The sequence below is a fragment of the Zootoca vivipara genome, chromosome 1 (assembly GCF_963506605.1).
Source record: "Zootoca vivipara chromosome 1, rZooViv1.1, whole genome shotgun sequence".
Taxonomy (NCBI): Eukaryota; Metazoa; Chordata; class Lepidosauria; order Squamata; family Lacertidae; genus Zootoca; species Zootoca vivipara.
In genome coordinates this window covers 81658013-81671286 of record NC_083276.1, presented here as the reverse complement: position 1 = coordinate 81671286, position 13274 = coordinate 81658013, and the positions used below count along the sequence as shown (strand labels likewise).

Below are 13274 nucleotides of genomic sequence, written 5' to 3'. Positions count from 1 at the left end.
GTCCTGGTCTTCTCGGGTACCACGAGACCGCGCATGCGTGCGGAAATGCCGCTGTTGCTATTGCTGCTGCTCCTCTCTTCCCTCAATCACGATTTGTAGACGCGCGGCTCCTCCCCTTTTACGCAACGAATCCTTTACTTCATTCAGCCTATCACTTCCCGCGCATGCCCGCGAGCGAAGGAAGGCGAAGGCTGGGTGTACTGGGGAGCGAGTGCGCACGCGCGCGTGGGGGAGCGCGGGCGAGCAGCTACCTGACCAACCGGCGAGCCGCGTCGCGAGCCCGGACGGCTTTGAGAGCGCGCGTGCGCGCCCCGCGCCCCTTGCTTGGTGCTTCTCCTCACTGCTTGGGCCGAGCGAGCGAGTTCCTCGCCTCACAGGGCGGGAGCCAGGCGCGGCGGCGGTACCAGCGGGAACGTTTTTGGCGGGTGAGTTGCCAGGCGAGGCGGGCCGGGGGGGTGACGGTAGCGAGGGCACGAGAGGGAGAGGCTCACCTCCACCTAAGGGCGAGGCGGGCGTGGAGAGGGACTCCCTCAGCAACGGCTCGGCGGGGCCTAACGTCTCCCTGCCCTTCCTCGGGGTAGTGAAGAGTGAGGGAGCAGAGAAGGAAGTAGCCGCGTCGCGTGCTTTCCCCTTCGTTCGCCTTACCTCCCCATCCCACCCTTTTCCTGCTGTGGGCTGGCCGAGAGTGTAACTTCCACCCCACCTACGGTACGTCCCCTCAGGGCCCTTCCCGCGTAGGTGGCCCCCGCCGCACCCCCGCTTTCTCTTTGTGACAGCTACTGTTACTTTCGCTTTTAGAGGGTTGCGAAGTGTTTTTCTTTTGGGTTCCGTGCCGGTAGCAGCTTCTGTTGTCGGTAATACTCATGAGTGGATAAGTTCCTTTCCCGATAAGCTTCTTCTCTCTCTCTCTCTCTCTCTCTCTCTCTCTCTCTCTCTCTCTCTCTCTCTCTCTCTCTCTCTCTCCCCCCACTTTCTGTTCTATAAAACTGTGGTCACTTGACAAGGTGGTGGCCTGCTTAAGGCCGCTTGTTTTAAGGGTAACGTACCTACTAATAGGTTTGTAATTATAGTTATGGGCCCGGCCTGTAGGTGTGTGGCGATGGTTGGAGTGAGGGGACCAAGTTGAAAATGTAGAAACGGGGGTTGTCTTCCATATTATCTGTGTTGGGTGTGTAATCATAGCCATGCAAAATGTAGATGGCGTTACTTATTCTCCTGACGACAACGCTTTCCATAAGTAACCCTTTGAAAGATCTTGCTGAAAAGCAAAGATACTTGTTAACTAGCTGATACAGTACTTTCATATCTTGTACATCATATTTCACTTCTTACCTTTACCAAGCCCTCCTCTCCTTTGCTTCTTACTTTGTGTTTATATGGTGGAAAAGTGAAGAAGTTTAGTTTCTTCTCTAGGGATTATTCAGGAGAGCATGCCATCTGTATTTCTCACAAATGCTTCCTGTGCAGTTATGTGTAGACCCCATGTTTTTACTTAAGGAAGACTGATTGAAAATGTTAAGAAGACATCCCAGCATTTGCCTCTGCCCTGCTTTTCAGGAAGTAAACCTTTTTATCGCCTGTACACAAAGTCACCTTGGTAATGGATGGAGCAGGTCCTCCCTCATCTGTTAATGTTTGCTTGAACAAGCACTTTAGGAATTGAAGTATCTTATGTTTTTCTTATTCTAACTCCTCAACAAGAATACAAGGCATGTACAATTTAAATGAATTTGAAGGTCACTTTTAGATATTAACTTAGATTGCATGGTAACATTAACTAGGTTTTTTTGGGGGGGGGTAATATTCTAGCTTGTTTTTTCCCCCTTTTAAGTCATTACCTGTTAATCCTTTTTCTTCCTGAACCCCTCTCTCTGTTAAGCCTCTTTCCTTCTGCACCTATACAGCACGCACACTCCTTGATCAGTACAATCATTTCTCAATTGTTTCCTCCTTTATATTTCCATACTGATAATTCTCCCTGCAACCCCAACTGTTCCCCTCTGTGCTATATGGCATGTCACCTATACGGTATTCTGATGCCCATTGTTTTCTATGCTGTGTAACACCTAGGATTAATTACTGAAATGTATTATATGTGGGAATCTTTGAAGAATTAACTGCAGTTAGTTCTAGATATACCGGTAGCCACCAGGGGCTGGGGCTAGTCAGTACAAACGCATCACACTGGTCTTCAGAAACTTAAATTGGCTTCCAGTCCATTTCCAAGTACCATTCAAAGTGCTTCAGCTTATCTTTAAAGTCCTACAAGGCTTAGGACTCAAGTACCCAAAGGGCTGCCTGCTCTCATACCAACCTGTATGTGCATTAAGGTCCTCTTTGGAAACTCCATTCCAGGCACTTCTGTCATCTGAGTATAGCCTTCTTGGTAGTGGTGCCCATCTGTGGAATACCCATAGAGACTCACATGGCATTGTTTTATTTCTGAAAATTTATTATACTGTATTTATATCCTACCTTTCTTCCACTATGGAACCCAACATGTGGTTCACATAGAGTTATTGGGCTTTCAACTTTGCTTCCATGGTGTTTTTGTGTGAAATAAATATATTAAAACACCCATGTCTGAAGGTGGGGCCAGTGTGATTCACATGTGATAGAGGCTTTGATTAGGTAAAAGTTACACTACATCATATCTAAATCTTGATAAAGTTTAACTAATTATTGAGTATACTGTGGTAATGTCTCCATTCCTTAAATGTATTTTATCATGAAAAGTGTAAATCACAGTAATGAATCATAGCTGTATATGTGTTTCCCATTCTTTCCAGTTGTTTGGAAAACCTGGTTCACTTAGAAGAGACAATATATTGTATAGTGATAAGATGATCTTTGTGCAAGAAAACATATCCTGTACTGTATGATGAAAACTTTGCCCTGCCCTTTAGATAATGAAGAGAAGGTTCTGGCAACTATTCAGGCAAGGACACATATCAGAGTACTGTATTTCAGAGATCCCTTTAAATGTGATTGGAAAAATAAAAAGGAAGCAGGAAATATTGAACACGAATAGAATTGTAAAGCACTTTAAAGAATAAGTGTACATTTTTAAGTTGAGTGTGGGTGCATTTGACTTGGTGCCCTTACTTTCACATAAGTGCTTTTGATCCAGTGAAGAGAAAGCAAGCAATTTTTGTTGATTTCACCTCTCCTGCCCCTGTGTCACTTTCTTCCCTCTTCTGACAGGTCCGCCAATTATCTGCAGCCTGTTTTCAGGGGCTGGGGGGATAATATGCAAATATAGCCCCCACACTTCGATTAGTAGAGGCATATGCTGGTTCAGAAGCTCTTTAGTGAGCTCGAGAGCACCAACTTGAGTCTTCTCGGCCAGCAAGCTTTAATTTAATATGAGCAGGGTGGATATTACTGCAAGACTATGTGTCTTTATTGCACTGTACAACAACAACAACAACAACAAACTTTATTACGGTTACAGACCAGCATAAGATACAAACATGTGAATAAAATAAAGCACATTACACTTAAAAGAGGAGAGGGATAAAAGGAAATAGTTAAAAGTGGTTATAAGTCATAAATTTAAAGAAGATACTGACAAAAGACATGTGAAGCAGCACACGTCTTGCATTATGGGCCTTCTGTTTAGGCCTATAATGTTTAGGCCTTGTTTGTGACACAAACCGTCCTTTGATGTATGTCCAGCAGGGCAGTGCAAAATCTAGCAACTGAGTATGTGACATTGCACTGTATATATTTTGCATGTTATTCTTATTGCTATACAGTGGAACCTCATGTTACGTACCGCCCTCCTTACGAATGCTTCGGGTTATGAGCTCCGCTAACCCAGAAGTAGATGCTCCTGGTTGTGAACTTTGCCCTGGGATGCGAGCAGAAGTCGCACGGCAGCAGCAGTAGGCGCCATTAGCGAAAGCGCGCCTCATGTTAAGAACGGTTTCGGGTAACAAACAGACCTCCGGAATGAATTAAGTTCGTAACCAGAGGTACCACTGTAGAGGTAATGTCCTTAAAATCCCTATATAGGAATTATAGCACTTGTGACAGTTTGTGCATTTAAATATGGGAATATAGGAACCTGCTGACTGGGTAATGTTGTCGTTGCTGCTGTAATGTGTTTTCTATTTTATTCTGCCTTGGTCCAGCCTCCCACCTGGCAATAGAGTCCATACTTACATGTAGAAGCAAGATCTGATGCTGACTGGTCATACTAGAGCTGTTTTTTCATCAGTTGAGAATGAAATGCATATGTTTAGGTGTAAATATTCATATCTGAAAAAAGAACAAAATGGTTCTTCATTTTACATAGAATACCTTTTCACTCAGTTAATCTGTTAGGGCAGGGAAGTCCAACTTCCAACAGACTGTGATCTACTTACAGAATAAAAAACTGGCAGTGCTCTACCCCTTTTGGGGAGCAGGTTCAGGTCAGAACCTCTCAGGGATCCCAGTTGAACGCGATTAACCTGTTGGACATCCCTGTGTTAGGGCATTGATTTAGTTTAACAATGAACTTTAGAACTAACATTCTTATGGCTAAATTATTATTAACCTAGTTGTTTAAGACGGCAGGAAATTGACATTTTTAAAAACAACTATTCAAGCCAAACTTTTTTAATATGATGAAAAACTGTTGACAATAATCTAAAGTTAGCTGTTTAAGAGAAACTCCTCTTTAGGATCTGAATAAAGATATTCTTGGAACTTTGCACCACTAGAGCTAAAAACTGGAGCTTATTTGGATAAACATCTTTAAACAGTTATTAGCTCTTGTGAGGTTGTTTTTAGGAAGCTTTGCAGTGACATCTATATTGTGCAAAGTGGCTTGAGAAACAAAACAACAGCTTAGTATGGTGACTTGAAGAAGTGGGCTTGTGTATCATATACAGTATGCCACTACTTCCTCTCCACCTATTATAATCATTATTTCCCACCTTTTACTCTGTCCAGGATTCAAGGCAGCTTACAGATAAAATAGAAAAAGCTATAAACCAGGGGTCAGCAAACTTTTTCAGCAGGGGGCCGGTCCACTGTCCCTCAGACCTTGTGGGGGGCCAGACTATATTTTTTTGGGGGGGGGAAATGAACGAATTCATATGCCCCACAAATAACCCAGAGATGTATTTTAAATAAAAGGACACATTCTACTCATGTAAAAACGCACTGATTCCCGGACCATCCGGGGGCCGGATTTAGAAGGCAATTGGGCCACATCCGGCCCCCGGGCCTTAGTTTGGGGACCCCTGCTATAAACCTACTGCAACATGTGGCACCGAATTGTATCCTTAGACTTCTAGTCTAGTAAGGCTTGGTGAATACAGATAGCGGTACTTTGAGGTGGTGAGTGAGATGCCAATAAGTTTTTGAAAAAAAGAATATGGTATTGTTTCAGGAAGACTAATGCCTAATATAAACACTGTTGATAGTGTTCTAGAGTGAGGAAGTTATGGGTGTAGGGAGCAGAAGAAATTGCAACCAGTGGTACAGCCTTTGTATATGTATGAATTGGAGGTGTAAAGAATAGTGAAGCTTGTGTAAGGAGGCAGATTGAAGGTTACTGCTGAGATGGTTCACCTGAGACTATTGACGCTTTTATGAAAATGTAAAGGATAAGGAATTGGGGAAAGTTGTGAAGAAAAAATGGGTGAATTTCAAAACTGACTGCCTTGACTAAGAGTTTGGAGTTGAGTTAAGTAAGGTGAAAAAACATTATGGGTAAGTAAGACCTGAATAATGGTGTCTGGGGAAAGGTGGGGAAAATCACAGAACAGATTCTTCTAAAAGGAAGGTTAGGTGGATAAGAGACAACTAGAAAGGCTATAGAAGGTAATATTTGGACATGAAGAAAATAATACCAGGGAACACTTTAGAGTCATTTTACTTAGACTGTACTGTACTAGCATGTTCGGCCACGCCTCGCTGTGGCTTAGTGTCGGGGGGGGGAGTCCGTGGGGGTCTGAGTTTCGGGCGGTGAGTAAACCCCACAGAATCGTCATTCAGGGTGGGAAAGAGTAAACACGTTCAGGAGTGAGTGAAGACTCTAAACACAGACTTACTCCCAAGTAAACAGTGGTATCCCTCTGTAGTCTACTCGGAAGCAAGAAGCATGGGGTTTACTCCGAGGGGTTTACTCCGAGGTTAAGCCTGTGTATGCATGAGGTCGCAGTTTTCGGGTAGTAATAAGTCTTCCCCCTGTCCCATTTATTCCAATATGTCTACTCTTGAGTAAAATTCAGGTGGCTCCAACAACCCCTTTTTTTATTCGAAGGGGGTGGGGAGAAGGAGATTTATTTCGGAGTAAGCGCGGCTCGGAGGAGCGCAGCTTTTTCTTCCCTCTGCCAACCCAAACACAACCAAATCCTACTCAAGAGTTGACCCATTGAAATCAGATTCCCCCCCCCCATTTCAATAGGTTTACTCCTAGTAGGCTGCAGTTCAATGTCCGTGGGTGGGGAGATTTACAGATGCTTCCAACCTTTCCCTTGGGTAAAGCAGATTTTGGGGTGGGGGAGGCGGGTCCTGGGCGGTGGCGTGGTTTGTGTAGCGGCCCAATCTGTGGGTGGCGGGGCTCTCGGGTGGCGGCGTGCTCCCTTGAGTGAGCCGAGTCTGTGGGTGGCGAGGTTATCGGGAGCCGGCGTGGTTTGCTTAGCAGCCGGATCCGTGGGCAGAGTGGTTCTTAGGTGGCGTTGTGGGCTGAGGAGCAGCCTTGTTCTCTGGGGTGGGGTGTGTCTCAGGTGCCGCTGCGTTTTCTGGAGCGGTCTGGCTACCTGTTCGGTGCGTAGTTCGGAGGGTGGTGTGGCCTGTGCAGTAGCCTGGGTCTCGGAGGGGGGGTCGGGGGGGTCGCGGAGAGGCCTGGCTCCCTGGTCGGCCTTGTTCTTTGGCGGGCGCGAGGTCTCTGGTGAGTTTCGCAGCCTGTGGGATGGGTCCTGCCCTCATAGGAGGATTTACCATCTAGAATTTCCCAGCTTCCCCAGCCCTCTGAGTTCAGGGTTCCAAACCAGTGTGTTTTACCTGGTTTTTGTGGCACAGGTGTGACATGTGGGCAATGCATGTGGATGGAAACACTCCCCTATACCCATGTGACATTGTGGCCAAATTTGGATGCAATCGGGCAAGCAGTTTAGGAGAATGCCACGTTTTAACAAACTTAGACCCTCTACATTTATATATATATATATAGAGAGAGAGAGAGAGAGAGAGAGAGAGAGAGAGAGAGAGAGAGAGAGAGAGAGAGAGAGAGAGAGATTGGTAGCCTTAGTAAATCAGGAATCATGGTGACTGAGTGAAAGGGCTTCAGTGCGAAAATCAGCAATACATGTTCATTATTTAACTATAGGAAGATGATAATGTGTGAAAAGTGTGAGGGCTGATCATTCAAGTCAGAAAATACCTTTTTTTTAGAAGGAAGAGTGAATAAAGGGGTAATATCAGATGTACTGGAAATGAGTTATCTGAGTCACATTGGAAGAAGAGATTGCAGAAAATGAAAACTGAACACCAAGTATTTCCCCCCCCCTTAATTTGATATAACATAAATAACAGAATAAGCAGTTTGCTGAGGATGGTTCAGGTAAAGCAGCTGCATTAAACTCCATTGACAAGCTCTTACCTGAATTAGATTTATTCTTATTCTGTATGCCAGCAAACCGTAGTACTCATTGAGTTTTCATTATTATATACAGTTGAAATTTGGGGTAATTGTTTGAAATAGCAGTTGTTGATTTCGATTGAGTCTTGTGCTCAGAGTAGTGGCGAGCTGGAGGAAGGGTTCAAGGAGATGATTTTTGCCAGTACCCTCTTCCCTATTTGCCCCCTAAAAAGCTAATATAGGGCATTGGGGTACTTTTCAAAATAGTATGGTAGGTGGCCCTGAGGGGCTGTAGGGGGGCATGTGCCCTTCCCTCCAGCAGGATGTTGTTGTTGAAACTGTACAATTTATGGAGGTGCAAATCTGCATATAAACGGTTGTAAATTGAGCATTTGGGGGAGGAGAGAGGCATCTTGAAAGGAAAATATTGCGACTGATATTTTTCTAGAGAGAAATGCATTTATTTGACCTGTGCTTGGGAAAAGATGGACCTATACTGAAGATAATGGAGCAAACAAATAGATTTGCTGCTTTTAAAATTATTCTGGAAGTAGATTGTTTAGTTGAGATAGTGATGTGGGTGTAACATTTTCCAGTGCTTTATTTTTCCATAGAAACTTTTCACTTTCATAAGTTTATTCATAATACTGAATGCATGCCAGTTACTAATAAATATTAAGAAAGCTTGGCAGTGTTTTTGGCACCACAAATTATCTAATGCAATTTACTCTTATTTGTATCGAAATTTCCCCCAGAGGTTTTCCAGAAAACCCACATCACTGGTTGACAATGACAGCTAAATTACTGCTGTTACATGCAAGAGTTAAATCATGGTTAGTTTTCAGGATTGCTTCCAATCTTAGTTCTGTTCATAGTAAGATCTATTGAAATTAATTGATGTGATTAACTTAGGTCCATTAATTTCAATGTGCCTTGAAATATTTTATTTCTTGAGTAGCATCAGTCTCTGAATTCTTAATCACTTTCTTTTCAAGTGGCATATAAGTAGAAAATGTAGGAACATAGATGCTTGTTGTTTTCACTCAGTTGCTGGTAGGCAAAGCAACAAAAGCTTTTTTGGGGACCATAAGTCTGTCAGATAACATTTCTAGATTATTATTATTTTAAAAAAAGATTTTTGCCATGCAACAATTAGTGACAGAACCAACGAAATGAGGCAACTATTGAATTATCCAAAGTAGTGCTCAGGATGTAATAGAATATGTAGTGCTGTCAGATTGGTTGGCATGCGTCTGTCTTGGGAGACAATGGAGTAGTGCACTTTTGAGGGTTAAATCAAACTGTTGGAAGGTTACAGCGCTTGTGATTGTAGAGACATATGGGAGAGGCATGGTTGTTGCAGCTGGGGCAGATTGTTGTTCTGCTGCAGATGCAGCTTGGTGTTTCTTCTCTCTCCACTCATCGCAGTAGTCATTCCTCCTCTGGTCACTACAAGAAATGCTATCAGTCTGCTTGGAAATAATTGCACAAATGCTATCAGATTTATTTTAAGTTTAATTGAGCATATGAGTGTGGGAAATTTCCCAGAAAGGCCAACATTTCACTATATTTCTTTGTCTGTGTGTAGTGGATCGGTTCTAACAAATTAGAAATTCAGTGTCATGTTCTTTGTTGCCATGCGTAGCAATCCCCCTCCCCTCCAGGGTTTTCCCTGATCCTCCCAGAGTTAATTACTTTTAGCATGTGTATGGGGTGGGGGAAGCCCCATTGCACAAAGAAACAGAAGAGGGCCTTCTTGGTAGTGGCGCCTGCCCTGTGGAATGCCCTCCCATCAGATGTCAAAGAAATAAACAACTATCTCAAGTTTAGAAGACACCTGAAGGCAGCCCTGTTTAGAGATGTTTTTAATGATTGATGTCTTACTGTATTTTAAATCTTTTGTTGGAAGCCGCCCAGAGTGGCTGGGGAAACCCAGCCAGATGGGTGGGGTATAAATAATAAATTATTATTACAATATTATATTACTATATTATTTCTACTACTATTACTATTATTAGACTTTGCACAGGACTTCCACTGAGGGGACCCATTAGTTTAATCCTACCCTTTGAATCTGTTTAAAGGAAGATGGTAAGACACAGAAGTATCAGATCCCACCAGGAAGCCTGGAAGTTATTTAAAGCTATGTAGAAGGTCAGATAAGATTCATGTCACTGCTCAAAAAAGATGCAAATAAGACAAAGGGGGATCAGCATGGTTAAATAGCAGTGGAGGATAGTTTCCATAAGTCTTAGTATACTTGTCTGTCCTCTCTCACTGCCTGCCCTAGAAATTCCATTAGCACCATTTCTTACGCCTTTGCTCCAGAGAGCCCAGATGGCTACATTCTGGATGTACAGTTAAATTATATACAAATTCACTACCTTACCCCCCCCCCAAATGTTATTCCTTTCTCTAGTTCCTTTGTCCTCTGCATTTGGACTCCCTTTTTTCTTGGAGATGGGTAACTTTGAACTTGAGGTATTGTAAAAAAATTCTGTACATACTGTATTCATTTATTGTACCGTCCTGTTCTAGTGGGATCATCACATTTAATTTAGTTACTCCTAGACATTGAGTATGGTACCACACCTCCTTGCTATGTTTCTATTGGCCTTGCAATTTTTTGTCTGGTCCAGTTAAAATAACTCAGTCTATAGTTGGCTCTCTAGGGACGCAGGTGGCGCTGTGGGTTAAACCACAGAGACTTAGTGCTTCCCAATCAGAAGGTCAGTGGTTCGAATTCCCGCAACGGGGTGAGCTCCCATTGTTCGGTCCCTGCTCCTGCCAACCTAGCAGTTCGAAAGCACGTCAAAGTGCAAGTAGATAAATAGGTACTGCTCCGGCAGGAAGGTAAACGGCGTTTCCGTGTGCTGCTCTGGTTTTCCAGAAGCAGCTTAGTCATGCTGGCCACATGACCCGGAAGCTGTACACCAGCTCCCTTGGCCAGTAAAGCGAGATGTGCACCACAACCCCAGAGTCGTCTGCGACTGGACCTAACGGTCAGGGTTCCCTTTACCCCTTTACCTTTATAGTTGGCTCTAGGCCCTAGGGAATAGCTCTTTAGTGAAATTTTATTTGGATTTGGGTAAACAGTGGTGCCTTGACTTACGAAGGCGATCCGTTCCACAGCGCTCTTCAGAAGTCGAAGCGTCCATTTTGCGCATGCGCAAAGCGCGATTTGCTCATGCACAGACCACGCACGCCGCTTCTGCGCATGCTCAGAATGCACGCGCGGCGAAAATACCTCCGGGTTAGCGGACTTCAGAAGTCGAAACCTTCGAAAGTCGAGGCACTTGTAAGTCGAGGTACCACTGTACGGACCTCCTACTGTATTTCTAGGGACCTGGCTCATCCTGTAATCTCAAACAATAGTCTTATCCTAGTCTGAACATTGATGTTTCTTTTTCAAAATTTGTTCTCAGAGACAGCACTATCATACTTTGTAAATAATTAGAAAAGTGGGTTTTAGGGTTCTGAAACTTCTTTGTTAAATGATTTAATCCCACAGTTCCCCGTATCATGTCAATTAGTTCACTCTTCAGTTGTCTCATTTCTCATATGAGTTTTTCATTATGCATACAGTATATTATTTTGATCATTATGAATATGGACATTATTTTACTACTGACCATACCTCCCTTCTTTGTGGGATGTCCTTGTTGATAGGTAGCAAAGAAGCTACTAACCTTTATTATTGTATAAAGTATTCAAAACCAAGATTTAGGTCTAAGATTACATATAATTTATGGATTAGAGGTGAATTTAGGGTACCACTATAATTGCTATATAATAATAATATTGAACAATTTACTGAATGGATAGAGGGAAAAAGTGATTCCTGCCTTTATTCATCTTTGAAAGATGCTGGTACATTTTTTAAAAGATAATTGATATGGATAAAGAAAACTTTCAATATCCTTCATCCAGAGAATCCACAGACAAAATAATAAATCAGGCAGGGGTCAGTTTGTTCGGAGGTTATTTTTAAATATAATTGAACTGGAACTCTCTAAATACTATATGTTTACACACTTTAAAACTTAACTTGTTCTGAGGGTTCTCCTTACGCACTCTCTTCAGAGGAGCAAAAGGGGAAAAGTCCTGTTGCACAAGTTGAAGTCCTTGCATAAGGCTTTCACTGATGGGATTTGTTAGATCAGGCATCCCCAAACTTCGGCCCTCCAGATGTTTTGGACTACAATTCCCATCTTCCCCGACCACTGGTCCTGTTAACTAGGGATCATGGGAATTGTAGGCCAAAACATCTGGAGGGCCGCAGTTTGGGGATGCATGTGTTAGATGAATACTGCCCATAATCACCATTGACTGTATTTGTATTTATGTATCACTTTTCAGGCATAAGATTATTACAACAATAAGCACTGGTGGCTTTTTTTTAAAGTTACAAGAAAATGGATAAGACAACAGCTACTGCTTCTTCTCACTCTCCTCAGGGCAAGATAGTTCTGCAGAAGGCCCTGCGGCTGCAGTTTGGGGGAAGGGTTATGAGACCTGGGTGTTGGCTGTTCACCAGGCTGTTTCTCTTTTCCAGTCTCCTCAGGGCAAGTTGGTTCTATAGGAATCCATCTGGTGACATTTGGACGATGGAGGGGCCACAATTGGAGCAGGATGGTGGAATCCCCTGCTGAAAAATGGCATGAAGTTAAAAAGAGGGGGGGAAACCACATATTTTCCCTTTACTCAGAAGTGCCCCCCAATACAGTGGTACCCCAGTTTGCGAACGCAATCAGTTCCGCAGAGGCGTTCGTTCACGGAGGCGCTTGCTCGTCAAAGGCATGCTTCTGTGCATGCGCTGCGCAGATAGCTTTTGCGCATCCGAGCGCCGCGGAACCCGGATGTAAACACTTCCAGGTCCATGGCGTTCGTAAATGGAGGCGTTCATAAACGGAGGTAGGTGTAAACCATAGCTGCCAAGTTATCCCTTTTTTTAAGGGAAATTCCCTTATGCTGAATAGGCTTCCTCGTGAGAAAAGGGAAAACTTGGCAGCTATTGTGTAAACCGAGGTTCCACTGTATTGTTATAAACTGGACTTGCAGCCAGTTCAGAACCCTTTGGTATTATATAGTGGGGTAAGGAAAGGCTGGGGGGGGGAAGCAACACTGACCAGCATTCCAAAGCTCCTGATCCAGACTGGCTGCTGAACAGGAGTTCTTTTATTAGTTGGGGATGCACAACAGCATTATGAGCTGGAAAACACTACAAAGTTCCTGCTTGAAGGAATCTATTTGTTAAACCTACAAGGGAAAGAGAAGGCTATTAATCATCTTGCAAACAACATCCAGAAAGCAGATAAGAAGGAAGGAGAGAGAATCTGACCAATGGGAAATACTGTCAAAGGGGATGTGCATAGCTGGGAAGAGGCTTAAAGGACTGATGGGCAAAGTAACAGATATGAAAGTTAGGTTCTGCATATCTATTTTAAGGATAAAAACTTTATAACAGTAAAGAGTCTGCCTTTTAAGATACAAGCCATGAAATATTTGACCCTGACATTTTGAGAAACAATCACCTAATCCTGGTAGAACAAAGAGTTATTTGTCTTTATGTACACTTTCTTTTGAAGTGTAGTAATTTTGTAAATCTGCCTTTTTAAAAGAGTAGAGTCCTGGCTCTGAATATGCTGAAAATAAAGGTAAGCCACCAGGTTTTGGGTTTCAGTTTTATTAACAG

The 13274-nt window shown here is 43.3% G+C and overlaps 1 protein-coding gene across 1 annotated transcript in view; it reads left to right on the top strand.

Moving 5' to 3' along the window:
• The first annotated feature begins 235 nt into the window (after nt 1–235).
• ZDHHC5 (zinc finger DHHC-type palmitoyltransferase 5) overlaps nt 236–13274 on the top strand; it is a 50275-nt gene continuing 37236 nt past the window's right edge. Inside the window, exon 1 of the mRNA XM_035124560.2 lies at nt 236–425. The gene's annotated coding sequence lies outside the window, so the exon portion shown is untranslated. The remainder of the gene's footprint in view (nt 426–13274) is intronic.